At 46.9% G+C, this 12,057-nt stretch overlaps 8 non-coding genes and 22 pseudogenes across 8 annotated transcripts; all 30 read left to right on the top strand.

Moving 5' to 3' along the window:
- Window positions 1–350: 350 nt before the first annotated feature.
- LOC148245827 (5S ribosomal RNA) lies at window positions 351–469 on the top strand (annotated as a pseudogene).
- A 532-nt stretch (window positions 470–1,001) lies between these two features.
- LOC148245826 (5S ribosomal RNA) lies at window positions 1,002–1,120 on the top strand (annotated as a pseudogene).
- Window positions 1,121–1,679: 559 nt separating this feature from the next.
- On the top strand, window positions 1,680–1,798 carry LOC148245825 (5S ribosomal RNA; annotated as a pseudogene).
- Window positions 1,799–2,002: 204 nt separating this feature from the next.
- On the top strand, window positions 2,003–2,121 carry LOC148245824 (5S ribosomal RNA). Its single transcript, XR_015814757.1, has one exon. It is a non-coding gene; the product is annotated as a 5S ribosomal RNA (ribosomal RNA).
- A 561-nt stretch (window positions 2,122–2,682) lies between these two features.
- LOC148245823 (5S ribosomal RNA) lies at window positions 2,683–2,800 on the top strand (annotated as a pseudogene).
- Window positions 2,801–3,004: 204 nt separating this feature from the next.
- LOC148245822 (5S ribosomal RNA) lies at window positions 3,005–3,123 on the top strand (annotated as a pseudogene).
- Window positions 3,124–3,332: 209 nt separating this feature from the next.
- On the top strand, window positions 3,333–3,451 carry LOC148245821 (5S ribosomal RNA; annotated as a pseudogene).
- Window positions 3,452–4,011: 560 nt separating this feature from the next.
- LOC148245820 (5S ribosomal RNA) lies at window positions 4,012–4,130 on the top strand. The gene has a single exon (XR_015814829.1). It is a non-coding gene; the product is annotated as a 5S ribosomal RNA (ribosomal RNA).
- Window positions 4,131–4,334: 204 nt separating this feature from the next.
- LOC148245819 (5S ribosomal RNA) lies at window positions 4,335–4,453 on the top strand (annotated as a pseudogene).
- Window positions 4,454–4,662: 209 nt separating this feature from the next.
- LOC148245818 (5S ribosomal RNA) lies at window positions 4,663–4,781 on the top strand (annotated as a pseudogene).
- Window positions 4,782–5,310: 529 nt separating this feature from the next.
- On the top strand, window positions 5,311–5,429 carry LOC148245817 (5S ribosomal RNA; annotated as a pseudogene).
- Window positions 5,430–5,638: 209 nt separating this feature from the next.
- LOC148245816 (5S ribosomal RNA) lies at window positions 5,639–5,757 on the top strand (annotated as a pseudogene).
- A 537-nt stretch (window positions 5,758–6,294) lies between these two features.
- On the top strand, window positions 6,295–6,413 carry LOC148245815 (5S ribosomal RNA). Its single transcript, XR_015814884.1, has one exon. It is a non-coding gene; the product is annotated as a 5S ribosomal RNA (ribosomal RNA).
- A 204-nt stretch (window positions 6,414–6,617) lies between these two features.
- LOC148245814 (5S ribosomal RNA) lies at window positions 6,618–6,736 on the top strand (annotated as a pseudogene).
- A 210-nt stretch (window positions 6,737–6,946) lies between these two features.
- On the top strand, window positions 6,947–7,065 carry LOC148245813 (5S ribosomal RNA; annotated as a pseudogene).
- Window positions 7,066–7,626: 561 nt separating this feature from the next.
- LOC148245812 (5S ribosomal RNA) lies at window positions 7,627–7,745 on the top strand (annotated as a pseudogene).
- A 330-nt stretch (window positions 7,746–8,075) lies between these two features.
- LOC148245811 (5S ribosomal RNA) lies at window positions 8,076–8,194 on the top strand. Its single transcript, XR_015814864.1, has one exon. It is a non-coding gene; the product is annotated as a 5S ribosomal RNA (ribosomal RNA).
- Window positions 8,195–8,398: 204 nt separating this feature from the next.
- On the top strand, window positions 8,399–8,517 carry LOC148245810 (5S ribosomal RNA; annotated as a pseudogene).
- Window positions 8,518–8,722: 205 nt separating this feature from the next.
- LOC148245809 (5S ribosomal RNA) lies at window positions 8,723–8,841 on the top strand (annotated as a pseudogene).
- A 205-nt stretch (window positions 8,842–9,046) lies between these two features.
- LOC148245808 (5S ribosomal RNA) lies at window positions 9,047–9,165 on the top strand (annotated as a pseudogene).
- Window positions 9,166–9,171: 6 nt separating this feature from the next.
- LOC148245807 (5S ribosomal RNA) lies at window positions 9,172–9,290 on the top strand. Its single transcript, XR_015814863.1, has one exon. It is a non-coding gene; the product is annotated as a 5S ribosomal RNA (ribosomal RNA).
- Window positions 9,291–9,494: 204 nt separating this feature from the next.
- On the top strand, window positions 9,495–9,613 carry LOC148245806 (5S ribosomal RNA). Its single transcript, XR_015814918.1, has one exon. It is a non-coding gene; the product is annotated as a 5S ribosomal RNA (ribosomal RNA).
- Window positions 9,614–9,818: 205 nt separating this feature from the next.
- LOC148245805 (5S ribosomal RNA) lies at window positions 9,819–9,937 on the top strand (annotated as a pseudogene).
- Window positions 9,938–10,142: 205 nt separating this feature from the next.
- Window positions 10,143–10,261, top strand: LOC148245804 (5S ribosomal RNA; annotated as a pseudogene).
- Window positions 10,262–10,267: 6 nt separating this feature from the next.
- Window positions 10,268–10,386, top strand: LOC148245803 (5S ribosomal RNA). The gene has a single exon (XR_015814862.1). It is a non-coding gene; the product is annotated as a 5S ribosomal RNA (ribosomal RNA).
- Window positions 10,387–10,590: 204 nt separating this feature from the next.
- LOC148245802 (5S ribosomal RNA) lies at window positions 10,591–10,709 on the top strand. Its single transcript, XR_015814708.1, has one exon. It is a non-coding gene; the product is annotated as a 5S ribosomal RNA (ribosomal RNA).
- A 205-nt stretch (window positions 10,710–10,914) lies between these two features.
- LOC148245801 (5S ribosomal RNA) lies at window positions 10,915–11,033 on the top strand (annotated as a pseudogene).
- A 205-nt stretch (window positions 11,034–11,238) lies between these two features.
- On the top strand, window positions 11,239–11,357 carry LOC148245800 (5S ribosomal RNA; annotated as a pseudogene).
- A 206-nt stretch (window positions 11,358–11,563) lies between these two features.
- On the top strand, window positions 11,564–11,682 carry LOC148245799 (5S ribosomal RNA; annotated as a pseudogene).
- Window positions 11,683–11,889: 207 nt separating this feature from the next.
- Window positions 11,890–12,008, top strand: LOC148245798 (5S ribosomal RNA; annotated as a pseudogene).
- Window positions 12,009–12,057: the final 49 nt, after the last annotated feature.

The following is a 12,057-nucleotide window of genomic DNA, read 5'->3' as shown; positions in this document are numbered from 1 at the left end:
ATGTATTTGCAGCACCAATGCAACGGATTCTATCATAACTCCGCAAGTTAGGGGTGCTTGGGCGAGAGTAGCACTAGGATGGGTGACCTCCTGCGAAGTCCTTATATTTCACCCATTTTCTTAGGAAGTCCTCGTGTTGCACCCATTTTTTTGCAAATGATTCTTTCGACGATACGTGCGACTTGAATTATGGTCCTCAGGTTTATTCGCAAATGTGAGTCATGACGCTATAGCATTTTACTTGATATTAGAACGAAAAAGGGAGGTGCAGTGCGCACGCACAAGGAAACAAATGACGGGAGGGGGAAGAAAGGAGAATGAGTTTATGTATTTCCAGCGCGAAATTAAACAGGTGCTATCATACCAGCACTAATACACCGGATCCCATCAGAACACCGCAGTTAAGTGTGCTTGGGTGATATTAGTACTCGGATGGGTGACCTCCTGGGAAATCCTTGTGTCGTACCAATTTTTTTTCAGACGGGTCGTTCGACGTTATGCGCGTTTAGAACTAGGGTCCGCTGGTTTATACGCAAATGTGAGTCAAGAAGCAGGGGCATTTTAATCGATATTAGAACGAGAATGAGAGATGAAGTGTGAACGCACAAGGAAACAAATGACGGAGGGGGAAGAAAGGAGAAGGAGTGTATGTATTTGCAGTGCGGAATTAAACAAGTGGCATCATACCAGCACTAATACACTGGATCCCATCAGAACTCTGCAGTTAAGTGTGCTTTGGCGAAAGTAGTACAATGATGGGTTACCTCCTGGGAAGTTCTCGTGTTGCACCCATTTTCCTTTTTTCAGATGTGCCGTTCGACGTTACGCGCGACTTTAATTATGGTCCGCAGATTTATTCGCAAATGTGAGTCACGGCGCCGTGGCATTTTACTTGATATTTGAACGAGAACGAGAGGTGCAGTGCGCAGGCACAAGGAAACAAATGACAGGAGGGGGAAGAAAGGAGAAGGAGTTTATCTATTTGCAGCGCGAAATTAAACAGGTGCGATCATACCAGCACTAATGCACCGAATCCCTTCAGAACTCCACAGCTAAGTGTGCTTGGGCGAGAGTAGTACTCGGATGGGTGACCTCCTGGGAAGTCCTCGTGTCGCACTATTTTTTTTTTTAGACGGGTCCTACGACGTTACGCGCGACTGGAACTAGGGTCCATTGATTTATACGCAAATGTGAGTCAAGAAGCAGGGGCATTTTAATCGATATTAGAACGAGAAGTAGAGGTGCAGTGTGAACGCACAAGGAAACAATTGATGGGAGGGGGAGGGAAGGAGAAGGAGTGTATGTATTTTTAGCGCGAAATGAAACAGGTGCGATCATACCACACTAACGCAATAGATTCTATCAGAACTCCGTAGGTAAGGGTGCTTGGACGAGAGTAGTACTAGCATGGGTTACCTCCTGCGAAGTCCTTATATTTCACCCATTTTCTTGTGAAGTTCTCGTGTTGCACCCATTTTTTTGCAGATGATTCTTTCGACGTTACGCGCGACTTGAATTATGGTCCTCAGGTTTATTCGCAAATGTGAGTCACGACACTGTAGCATTTTACTTTATATTAGAACAAGAACGGGAGGTGCAGTGCGCACGCACAAGGAAACAAATGACGGGAGGTGAAAGAAAGGGGAATGAGTTTATGTATTTGCAGCGCGAAATTAAACAGCTGCTATCATACCAGCACTAATGCACCGGATCCCATCAGAACTCCGCAGTTAAGTGTGCTTGGGCGATATTAGTACTCGGATGGAAGACCTCCTCGGAAATCCTCGTGTCGCACCAATTTTTTTTCAGACGGGTCGTTCGACGTTACGCGCGTGTGGAACTAGGGTCCGCTGGTTTATACGCAAATGTGAGTCGAGAAGCAGGGGCATTTTAATCGATATTAGAACGAGAAGGAGAGATGAAGTGTGAACGCACAAGGAAACAAATGACGGAGGGGGAAGAAAGGAGAAGGAGTGTATGTATTTGCAGCGCGGAATTAAACAGGTGCGATCATACCAGCACTAAAGCCCCGGATCCCATCAGAACTCCGCAGTTAGGTGTGCTTGGGCGAGAGTAGTACTCGGATGGGTGACCACTTGGGAAGCCCTCGTGTTGCACCTTTTTTTTCTCGGATGGGTTGTTCGACGTTACGCGCGAATGGAATTATAAACCGCTGGTTCATTTGCAAAGGTGAGTCACGGTGCCGGGGCATATTACTTGATATTAGAATGAAAAAGAGAGATGCAGAGTGCACGCACAAGGAAACAAACGACGGGAGGGGGGATGGGAGGAGAAAGAGTGTATGTATTTGCAGTGCAGAATGAAACATGAGGGATCATACCAGCACTAATGCAACGGATTCTATCAGAACTCCGCAGTTAAGGGTGCTTGGGCGAGAAAAGTACTCGGATGGGTGACCTCCTGCGAAGTCCTTATATTTCACCCATTTTCTTGGGAGGTCCTCGTGTTGCACCCATCTTTTTGCAGATGATTCTTTCGACGTTACGCGCGACTTGATTTATGGTCCCCAGGTTTATTCGCAAATGTGATTCACGGCGCCGTGGTATTTTACTTGATATTAGAATGAGTACGGGAGGTGCAGTTCGCACGCACAAGGAAACAAATGACGGGAGGGGGAAGAAAAGAGAAGGAGTGTATGTATTTGAAGCGCAAAATTAAACAAGTGGCATCATACCAGTACTAATGCACTGGATCCCATCAGAACTCTGCAGTTAAGTGTGCTTGGGCGAGAGTAGTACTCGGATGGGTGATCTATTGGGAAGCCCTCGTATCGCAATAATTTTTGTTCAGATGGGTCGTTCGACGTTACGCGCGACTGGAAGTATGGTCCGCTGGTTTATACGCAAATGTGAGTCAAGAATCAGGGGCATTTTAATCCATATTCGAACAAGAAGAAGAGGTGCAGTATGAACGCACAAGGAAACAAATGATAAAAGGGGCGGAGGGAAGAAGGAGTGTATGTATTTTGAGCACGAAATTAAACAGGTGTGGTCACACCAGCACTAATGCACCGGATCCCATCAGAACTACGCAGTTAAGTGTGCTTTGGCGAAAGTAGTACAATGATGGGTTACCTCCTGGGAAGTTCTCGTGTTGCACCCATTTTCTTTTTTTCAGATGTGCCGTTCGACGTTACGCGCGACTTTAATTATGGTCCGCAGATTTATTCGCAAATGTGAGTCACGGCGCCGTGGCATTTTACATGATATTTGAACGAGAACGAGAGGTGCAGTGCGCACGCACAAGGAAACAAATGACGGGAGGGGGAAGAAAGGAGAAGGAGTGTATGTATTTGCAGCGCGAAATTAAACAGGTGCGATCATACCAGCACTGCAGCCCCGGATCCCATCAAAACTCCGCAGTTAAGTGTGCTTGGGTGAGAGTAGTACTCGGATCGGTGACCACCTGGGAAGCCCTTGTGTTGCACCTATTTTTTTTCGGATGGGTTGTTCGACGTTACGCGCGAATGGAATTATAAACCGCTGGTTCATTTTCAAAGGTGAGTCACGGTTCCGGGGCATATTACTTGATATTAGAATGAGAAAGAGAGATGCAGAGTGCACGCACAAGGAAACAAATGACGGGAGGGGGGATGGGAGGAGAAAGAGTGTATGTATTTGCAGTGCAGAATGAAACATGAGGGATCATACCAGCACTAATACAACGGATTCTATCAGAACTCTGCAGTTAAGGGTGCTTGGGCGAGTAAAGTACTCGGATGGGTGACCTCCTGCGAAGTCCTTATATTTCACCCATTTTCTTGGGAGGTCCTCGTGTTGCACCCATCTTTTTGCAGATGATTCTTTCGACGTTATGCGCGACTTGATTTATGGTCTGCAGGTTTATTTGCAAATATGAGTCACGGCGCCGTGGCATTTTACTTGATATTAGATCGAGCACGGGAGGTGCAGTGCGCACGCACAAGGAAACAAATGACGGGAGGGGGAAGAAAGGAGAAGGAGTTTATGTATTTGCAGTGCGAAATTAAACAGGTGCGATCATACCAGCACTAATGCACTGGATCCCATCAGAACTCTGCAGTTAAGTGTGCTTGGGCGAGAGTAGTACTCGGATGGGTGACCACCTGGGAAGTCCTCGTGTCGCACCAATTTTTTTTCAGACGGGTCGTTCGACGTTACGCGCGACTGGAACTATGGTCCACTGGTTTATACGCAAATGTTAGTCAAGAATCAGGGGCATTTTAATCCATATTCGAACAAGAAGGAGAGGTGCAGTGTGAACGCACAAGGAAACAAATGATGAGAGGGGGGGAGGGAAGAAGGAGTGTATGTATTTTCAGCACGAAATTAAACAGGTGCGGTCACACGAGCACTAATGCACCGGATCCCATCAGAACTCCGCAGTTAAGTGTGCTTTGGCGAAAGTAGTACAATGATGGGTTACCTCCTGGGAAGTTCTCGTGTTGCACCCATTTTCCTTTTTTCAGATATGCCGTTCGACGTTACGCGCGACTTTAATTATGGTCCGCAGATTTATTCGCAAATGTGAGTCACGGCGCCGTGGCATTTTACTTGATATTTGAACGAGAACGAGAGGTGCAGTGCGCACGCACAAGGAAACAAATGACGGGAGGGGGAAGAAAGGAGAAGGAGTGTATGTATTTGCAGCGCGAAATTAAACAGGTACAATCATACCAGCACTACAGCCCCGGATCCCATCAGAACTCCGCAGTTAAGTGTGCTTTGGTGAGAGTAGTACTCGGATCGGTGACCACCTGGGAAGCCCTCGTGTTGCACCTATTTTTTTTCGGATGGGTTGTTCGACGTTACGCGCGAATGGAATTATAAACCGCTGGTTCATTTTCAAAGGTGAGCCACGGTGCCGGGGCATATTACTTGATATTAGAGCGAGAAAGAGAGATGCAGAGTGCACGCACAAGGAAACAAATGACGGGAGGGGAGATGGGAGGAGAAAGAGTGTATGTATTTGCAGTGCAGAATGAAACATGAGGGATCATACCAGCACTAATGCAACGGATTCTATCAGAACTCTGCAGTTAAGAGTGCTTGGGCAAGTAAAGTACTCGGATGGGTGACCTCCTGCGAAGTCCTTATATTTCACCAATTTTTTTTCAGACGGGTCGTTCGACGTTACGCGCGACTGGAACTATGGTCCACTGGTTTATACGCAAATGTTAGTCAAGAATCAGGGGCATTTTAATCCATATTCGAACAAGAAGGAGAGGTGCAGTGTGAACGCACAAGGAAACAAATGATGAGAGGGGGGGAGGGAAGAAGGAGTGTATGTATTTTCAGCACGAAATTAAACAGGTGCGGTCACACGAGCACTAATGCACCGGATCCCATCAGAACTCCGCAGTTAAGTGTGCTTTGGCGAAAGTAGTACAATGATGGGTTACCTCCTGGGAAGTTCTCGTGTTGCACCCATTTTCCTTTTTTCAGATATGCCGTTCGACGTTACGCGCGACTTTAATTATGGTCCGCAGATTTATTCACAAATGTGAGTCACGGCGCCGTGGCATTTTACTTGATATTTGAACGAGAACGAGAGGTGCAGTGCGCACGCACAAGGAAACAAATGACGGGAGGGGGAAGAAAGGAGAAGGAGTGTATGTATTTGCAGCGCGAAATTAAACAGGTACAATCATACCAGCACTACAGCCCCGAATCCCATCAGAACTCCGCAGTTAAGTGTGCTTTGGTGAGAGTAGTACTCGGATCGGTGACCACCTGGGAAGCCCTCGTGTTGCACCTATTTTTTTTCGGATGGATTGTTCGACGTTACGCGCGAATGGAATTATAAACCGCTGGTTCATTTTCAAAGGTGAGCCACGGTGCCGGGGCATATTACTTGATATTAGAGCGAGAAAGAGAGATGCAGAGTGCACGCACAAGGAAACAAATGACGGGAGGGGAGATGGGAGGAGAAAGAGTGTATGTATTTGCAGTGCAGAATGAAACATGAGGGATCATACCAGCACTAATGCAACGGATTCTATCAGAACTCTGCAGTTAAGAGTGCTTGGGCGAGTAAAGTACTCGGATGGGTGACCTCCTGCGAAGTCCTTATATTTCACCCATTTTCTTGGGAGGTCCTCGTGTTGCACCCATCTTTTTGCAGATGATTCTTTCGACGTTACGCGCGACTTGATTTATGGTCTGCAGGTTTATTCGCAAATGTGAGTCACGGCGCCGTGGCATTTTACTTGATATTAGATCGAGCACAGGAAACAAATGACTGGAGGGGGAAAAAAGGAGAAGGAGTTTATGTATTTGCAGTGCAGAATTAAACGGGTGCGATCATACCAGCACTAATGCACTGGATCCCATCAGAACTCTGCAGTTAAGTGTGCTTGGGCGAGAGTAGTACTCGGATGGGTGACCACCTGGGAAGTCCTCGTGTCGCACCAATTTTTTTTCAGACGGGTCGTTCGACGTTACGCGCGACTGGAACTATGGTCCGCTGGTTTATACGCAAATGTGAGTCAAGAATCAGGGGCATTTTAATCGATATTAGAACGAGAATGAGAGGTGCAGTGTGAACGCACAAGGAAACAAATGATGGGAGCGGGGGAGGGAAGAAATAGTGTATGTATTTTCAGCACGAAATTAAACAGGTGCGGTCACACCAGCACAAATGCACCGGATCCCATCAGAACTCCGCAGTTAAGTGTGCTTTGGCGAAAGTAGTACAATGATGGGTTACCTCCTGGGAAGTTCTCGTGTTGCACCCATTTTCTTTTTTTTCAGATGTGTCGTTCGACGTTACGCACGACTTTAATTATGGTCCGTAAATTTATTCGCAAATGTGAGTCACAGCGCCCTGGCATTTTACTTGATATTTGAACGAGAACGAGAGGTGCAGTGTGCACGCACAAGGAAACAAATGACGGGAGGGGGAAGAAAGGAGAAGGAGTTTATGTATATGCAGCGCGGAATTAAACGGGTGCGATCATACCTGCACTAATGCACCAGATCCCATCAGAACTCCGCTTTCAAGTGTGCTTGGGCGAGAGTAGTACTCGGATGGGTGACTTCCTGGGAAGTCCTCGTGTCGCTCAAATTTTTTTCCAGACGGGTCGTTCGACGTTACGCGCGACTGGAACTGGGGTCCGCTGGTTTATACGCAAATGTGAGTCAAGAAGCAGGGGCATTTTAATCGATATTAGAATGAGAAGGAGAGATGCAGAGTGCACGCACAAGGAAACAAATGACGGGAGGGGGGATGGAGGGAGAAAAAGTTTATGTATTTGCAACGCAGAATGAACCATGAGAAATCATACCAGCACCAATGCAACGGATTCTATCAGAACTCCTCAAGTTAAGGGTGCTTGGGCGAGAGTAGCACTAGGATGGGTGACCTCCTGCGAAGTCCTTATATTTCACCCATTTTCTTAGGAAGTCCTCGTGTTGCACCCATTTTTTTACAGATGATTCTTTCGACGATACGCGCGACTTGAATTATGGTCCTCAGGATTATTCGCAAATGTGAGTCACGGCACCGTAGGATTTTACTTGATATTAGAACGAGCCCGGGAGGTGCTGTGCGCACGCACAAAGAAACAAATGACGGGAGGGGGAAGAAAGGAGAAGGAGTTTATGTATTTGCAGCGCGAAATTAAACGGGTGCGATCATACCAGCATTAATGCACTGGATCCCATCAGAACTCTGTAGTTAAGTGTGCTTGGGCGAGAGTAGAACTCGAATGGGTGACCTCCTGGGAATTCCTCGTGTCGCATAAATTTTTTTTCAGACAGGTCGTTCGACGTTACACGCGACTAGAACTGGGGTCCGCTGGTTTATACGCAATTGTGAGTCAAGAAGCAGGAGCATTTTAATCGATATTAGAACGAGAAGGAGAGGTGCAGTGCGCACGCACAAGGAAACAAATGACGGGAGGAGGAAGAAAACAGAAGGAGCGTATGTATTCGAAGCGCAAAATTAAACAAGTGGCATCATACCAGCAATAATGCACGGGATCCCATCAGAACTCTGCAGTTAAGTGTGCTTGGGCGAGAGTAGTACTCGGATGGGTGACCTCTTGGGAAGTACTCATATCACAACAATTAAACAGGTGCGATCACACCAGCACTAATGCACCGGATCCCATCAGAACTCCGCAGTGAAGTGTGCTTGGGCGAGATTAGTACTCGGATGGGTGACCTCCTGGGAAGTCCTCGTGTCGCACCAATTTTTTTCAGACGGGTCGTTCGACGTTACGCGCGTCTGGAACTAGGGTCCGCTGGTTTATACGCAAATGTGAGTCAATAAGCAGGGGCATTTTAATCGATATTAGAACAAGAATGAGATGTGAAGTGTGAACGCACAAGGAAACAAATGACGGGAGGGGGAAGAAAGGAGAAGGAGTGTATGTATTTGCAGTGCGAAATTAAATAGGTGCGATCATACCTGCACTAAAGCTCCGGATCCCATCAGAACTCCGGAGTTAAGTGTGCTTGGGCGAGAGTAGTACTCGGATGGGTGACCACTTAGGAAGCCCTCGTGGTGCACCTATTTTTTTTCGGATGGGTTGTTCGACGTTACGCGCGAATGGAATTATAAACCACTGGTTCATTTGCAAAGGTGAGTCACGGTGCCGGGGCATATTATTTGATATTAGAAGGAGAAAGAAAGATGCAGAGTGCACGCACAAGGAAACAAATGACGGGAGGGGGAAGAAAGGAGAAGGAGTTTATGTATTTGCAGCGCGAAATTAAACAGGTGCGATCATACCAGCACTAATGCAACCGATCCCATCATAACTCCGCAGTTATGTGTGCTTGGGCGAGAGTAGTACTCGGATGGGTGACCACTTGGGAAGTACTCGTGTTGCACCCATTTTTTTGCAGATGATTCTTTAGACGTTAGACGCGACTTGAATTTTGGTCCTCAGGTTTATTCGCAAATGTGAGTCACGGCGTCGTAGCATTTTACTTGATATTAAAACGAGCACGGGAGGTGCAGTGTGCACGCACAAGGAAACAAATGACGGGAGGGGTAAGAAAGGAGAAGGAGTTTATGTATTTGCAGCGCGAAATTAAACGGATGTGATCATACCAGCACTAATGCAACGGATCCCATCATAACTCTGCAGTTAAGTGTGCTTGGGCGAGAGTAGTACTCGGATGGGTGACCTCTTGGGAAGTACTCATATCGCAACAATTAAACAGGTGCGATCACACCAGCACTAATGCACCGGATCCCATCAGAACTCCGCAGTGAAGTGTGCTTGGGCGAGATTAGTACTCGGATGGGTGACCTCCTGGGAAGTCCTCGTGTCGCACCAATTTTTTTCAGACGGGTCGTTCGACGTTACGCGCGTCTGGAACTAGGGTCCGCTGGTTTATACGCAAATGTGAGTCAATAAGCAGGGGCATTTTAATCGATATTAGAACAAGAATGAGATGTGAAGTGTGAACGCACAAGGAAACAAATGACGGGAGGGGGAAGAAAGGAGAAGGAGTGTATGTATTTGCAGTGCGAAATTAAATAGGTGCGATCATACCTGCACTAAAGCTCCGGATCCCATCAGAACTCCGCAGTTAAGTGTGCTTGGGCGAGAGTAGTACTCGGATGGGTGACCACTTGGGAAGCCCTCGTGGTGCACTTATTTTTTTTCGGATGGGTTGTTCGACGTTACGCGCGAATGGAATTATAAACCACTGGTTCATTTGCAAAGGTGAGTCACGGTGCCGGGGCATATTATTTGATATTAGAAGGAGAAAGAAAGATGCAGAGTGCACGCACAAGGAAACAAATGACGGGAGGGGGAAGAAAGGAGAAGGAGTTTATGTATTTGCAGCGCGAAATTAAACAGGTGCGATCATACCAGCACTAATGCAACCGATCCCATCATAACTCCGCAGTTATGTGTGCTTGGGCGAGAGTAGTACTCGGATGGGTGACCACTTGGGAAGTACTCGTGTTGCACCCATTTTTTTGCAGATGATTCTTTAGACGTTAGACGCGACTTGAATTTTGGTCCTCAGGTTTATTCGCAAATGTGAGTCACGGCGTCGTAGCATTTTACTTGATATTAAAACGAGCACGGGAGGTGCAGTGTGCACGCACAAGGAAACAAATGACGGGAGGGGTAAGAAAGGAGAAGGAGTTTATGTATTTGCAGCGCGAAATTAAACGGATGTGATCATACCAGCACTAATGCAACGGATCCCATCATAACTCTGCAGTTAAGTGTGCTTGGGCGAGAGTAGTACTCGGATGGGTGACCTCTTGGGAAGTACTCATATCGCAACAATTAAACAGGTGCGATCACACCAGCACTAATGCACCGGATCCCATCAGAACTCCGCAGTGAAGTGTGCTTGGGCGAGATTAGTACTCGGATGGGTGACCTCCTGGGAAGTCCTCGTGTCGCACCAATTTTTTTCAGACGGGTCGTTCGACGTTACGCGCGTCTGGAACTAGGGTCCGCTGGTTTATACGCAAATGTGAGTCAATAAGCAGGGGCATTTTAATCGATATTAGAACAAGAATGAGATGTGAAGTGTGAACGCACAAGGAAACAAATGACGGGAGGGGGAAGAAAGGAGAAGGAGTGTATGTATTTGCAGTGCGAAATTAAATAGGTGCGATCATACCTGCACTAAAGCTCCGGATCCCATCAGAACTCCGCAGTTAAGTGTGCTTGGGCGAGAGTAGTACTCGGATGGGTGACCACTTGGGAAGCCCTCGTGGTGCACCTATTTTTTTTCGGATGGGTTGTTCGACGTTACGCGCGAATGGAATTATAAACCACTGGTTCATTTGCAAAGGTGAGTCACGGTGCCGGGGCATATTATTTGATATTAGAAGGAGAAAGAAAGATGCAGAGTGCACGCACAAGGAAACAAATGACGGGAGGGTGAAGAAAGGAGAAGGAGTTTATGTATTTGCAGCGCGAAATTAAACAGGTGCGATCATACCAGCACTAATGCAACCGATCCCATCATAACTCCGCAGTTATGTGTGCTTGGGCGAGAGTAGTACTCGGATGGGTGACCACTTGGGAAGTACTCGTGTTGCACCCATTTTTTTGCAGATGATTCTTTAGACGTTAGACGCGACTTGAATTTTGGTCCTCAGGTTTATTCGCAAATGTGAGTCACGGCGTCGTAGCATTTTACTTGATATTAAAACGAGCACGGGAGGTGCAGTGTGCACGCACAAGGAAACAAATGACGGGAGGGGTAAGAAAGGAGAAGGAGTTTATGTATTTGCAGCGCAAAATTAAACGGATGTGATCATACCAGCACTAATGCAACGGATCCCATCATAACTCTGCAATTAAGTGTGCTTGGGCGAGGGTAGTACTCGGATGGGTGACCTCCTGGGAAGTTCTCGTGTCGCACAAATTTTTTTTCAAACGGGTCGTTCGACGTTACGCGCAACTGGAACTATGGTCCACTTGTTTATACGCAAATGTGAGTCAAGAAGCTGGGGCATATTAATCGATATTAGAACGAGAAAAAGAGGTGCAGTGTGAACGCACAAGGAAACAAATGATGGGAGGGGGGAGGGAAGGAGAAGGAGTGTTTGTATTTTCATCACGAAATTAAAAAGGTGCTATCACACCAGCATAAATACACCGGATCCGATCAGAACTCTGCAGTTAAGTGTGCTTTGGCGAAAGTAGTACAAGGATGGGCTACCTTCTGGGAAGTTCTCGTGTTGCACCCATTTTTTTTTTCAGATGTGCCATTCGACGTTACACGCAACTTTAATTATAGTCCGCAGATTTATTCGAAAATGTGAGTCACTGCGCCGTGGCATTTTACTTGATATTTATACGAGAACGAGAGGTGTAGTGCACACGCACAAGGAAACAAATGACAGAAAGGGGAAGAAAGGAGAAGGAGTGTACGTATTTGCAGCGCGAAATTAAATAGGTGCCATCATACCAGCACTAATGCACCGTATCCCATCATAACTCAGCAGTTAAGTGTGCTTGGGCGGGAGTAGTACTCGGATTGGTGACCTCTTGGGAAGTCCTCGTGTTGCACCCATTTTTTTTCGAATGGGTCGTTCGACGTTACGCGCGAATGCAATTATAAA

This window comes from Carica papaya, chromosome 8 (genome assembly GCF_054855325.1).
Source record: "Carica papaya isolate Zhongbai chromosome 8, ASM5485532v1, whole genome shotgun sequence".
Classification (NCBI taxonomy): Eukaryota; Viridiplantae; Streptophyta; class Magnoliopsida; order Brassicales; family Caricaceae; genus Carica; species Carica papaya.
This window is presented reverse-complemented; position numbering and strand designations above follow the sequence as displayed.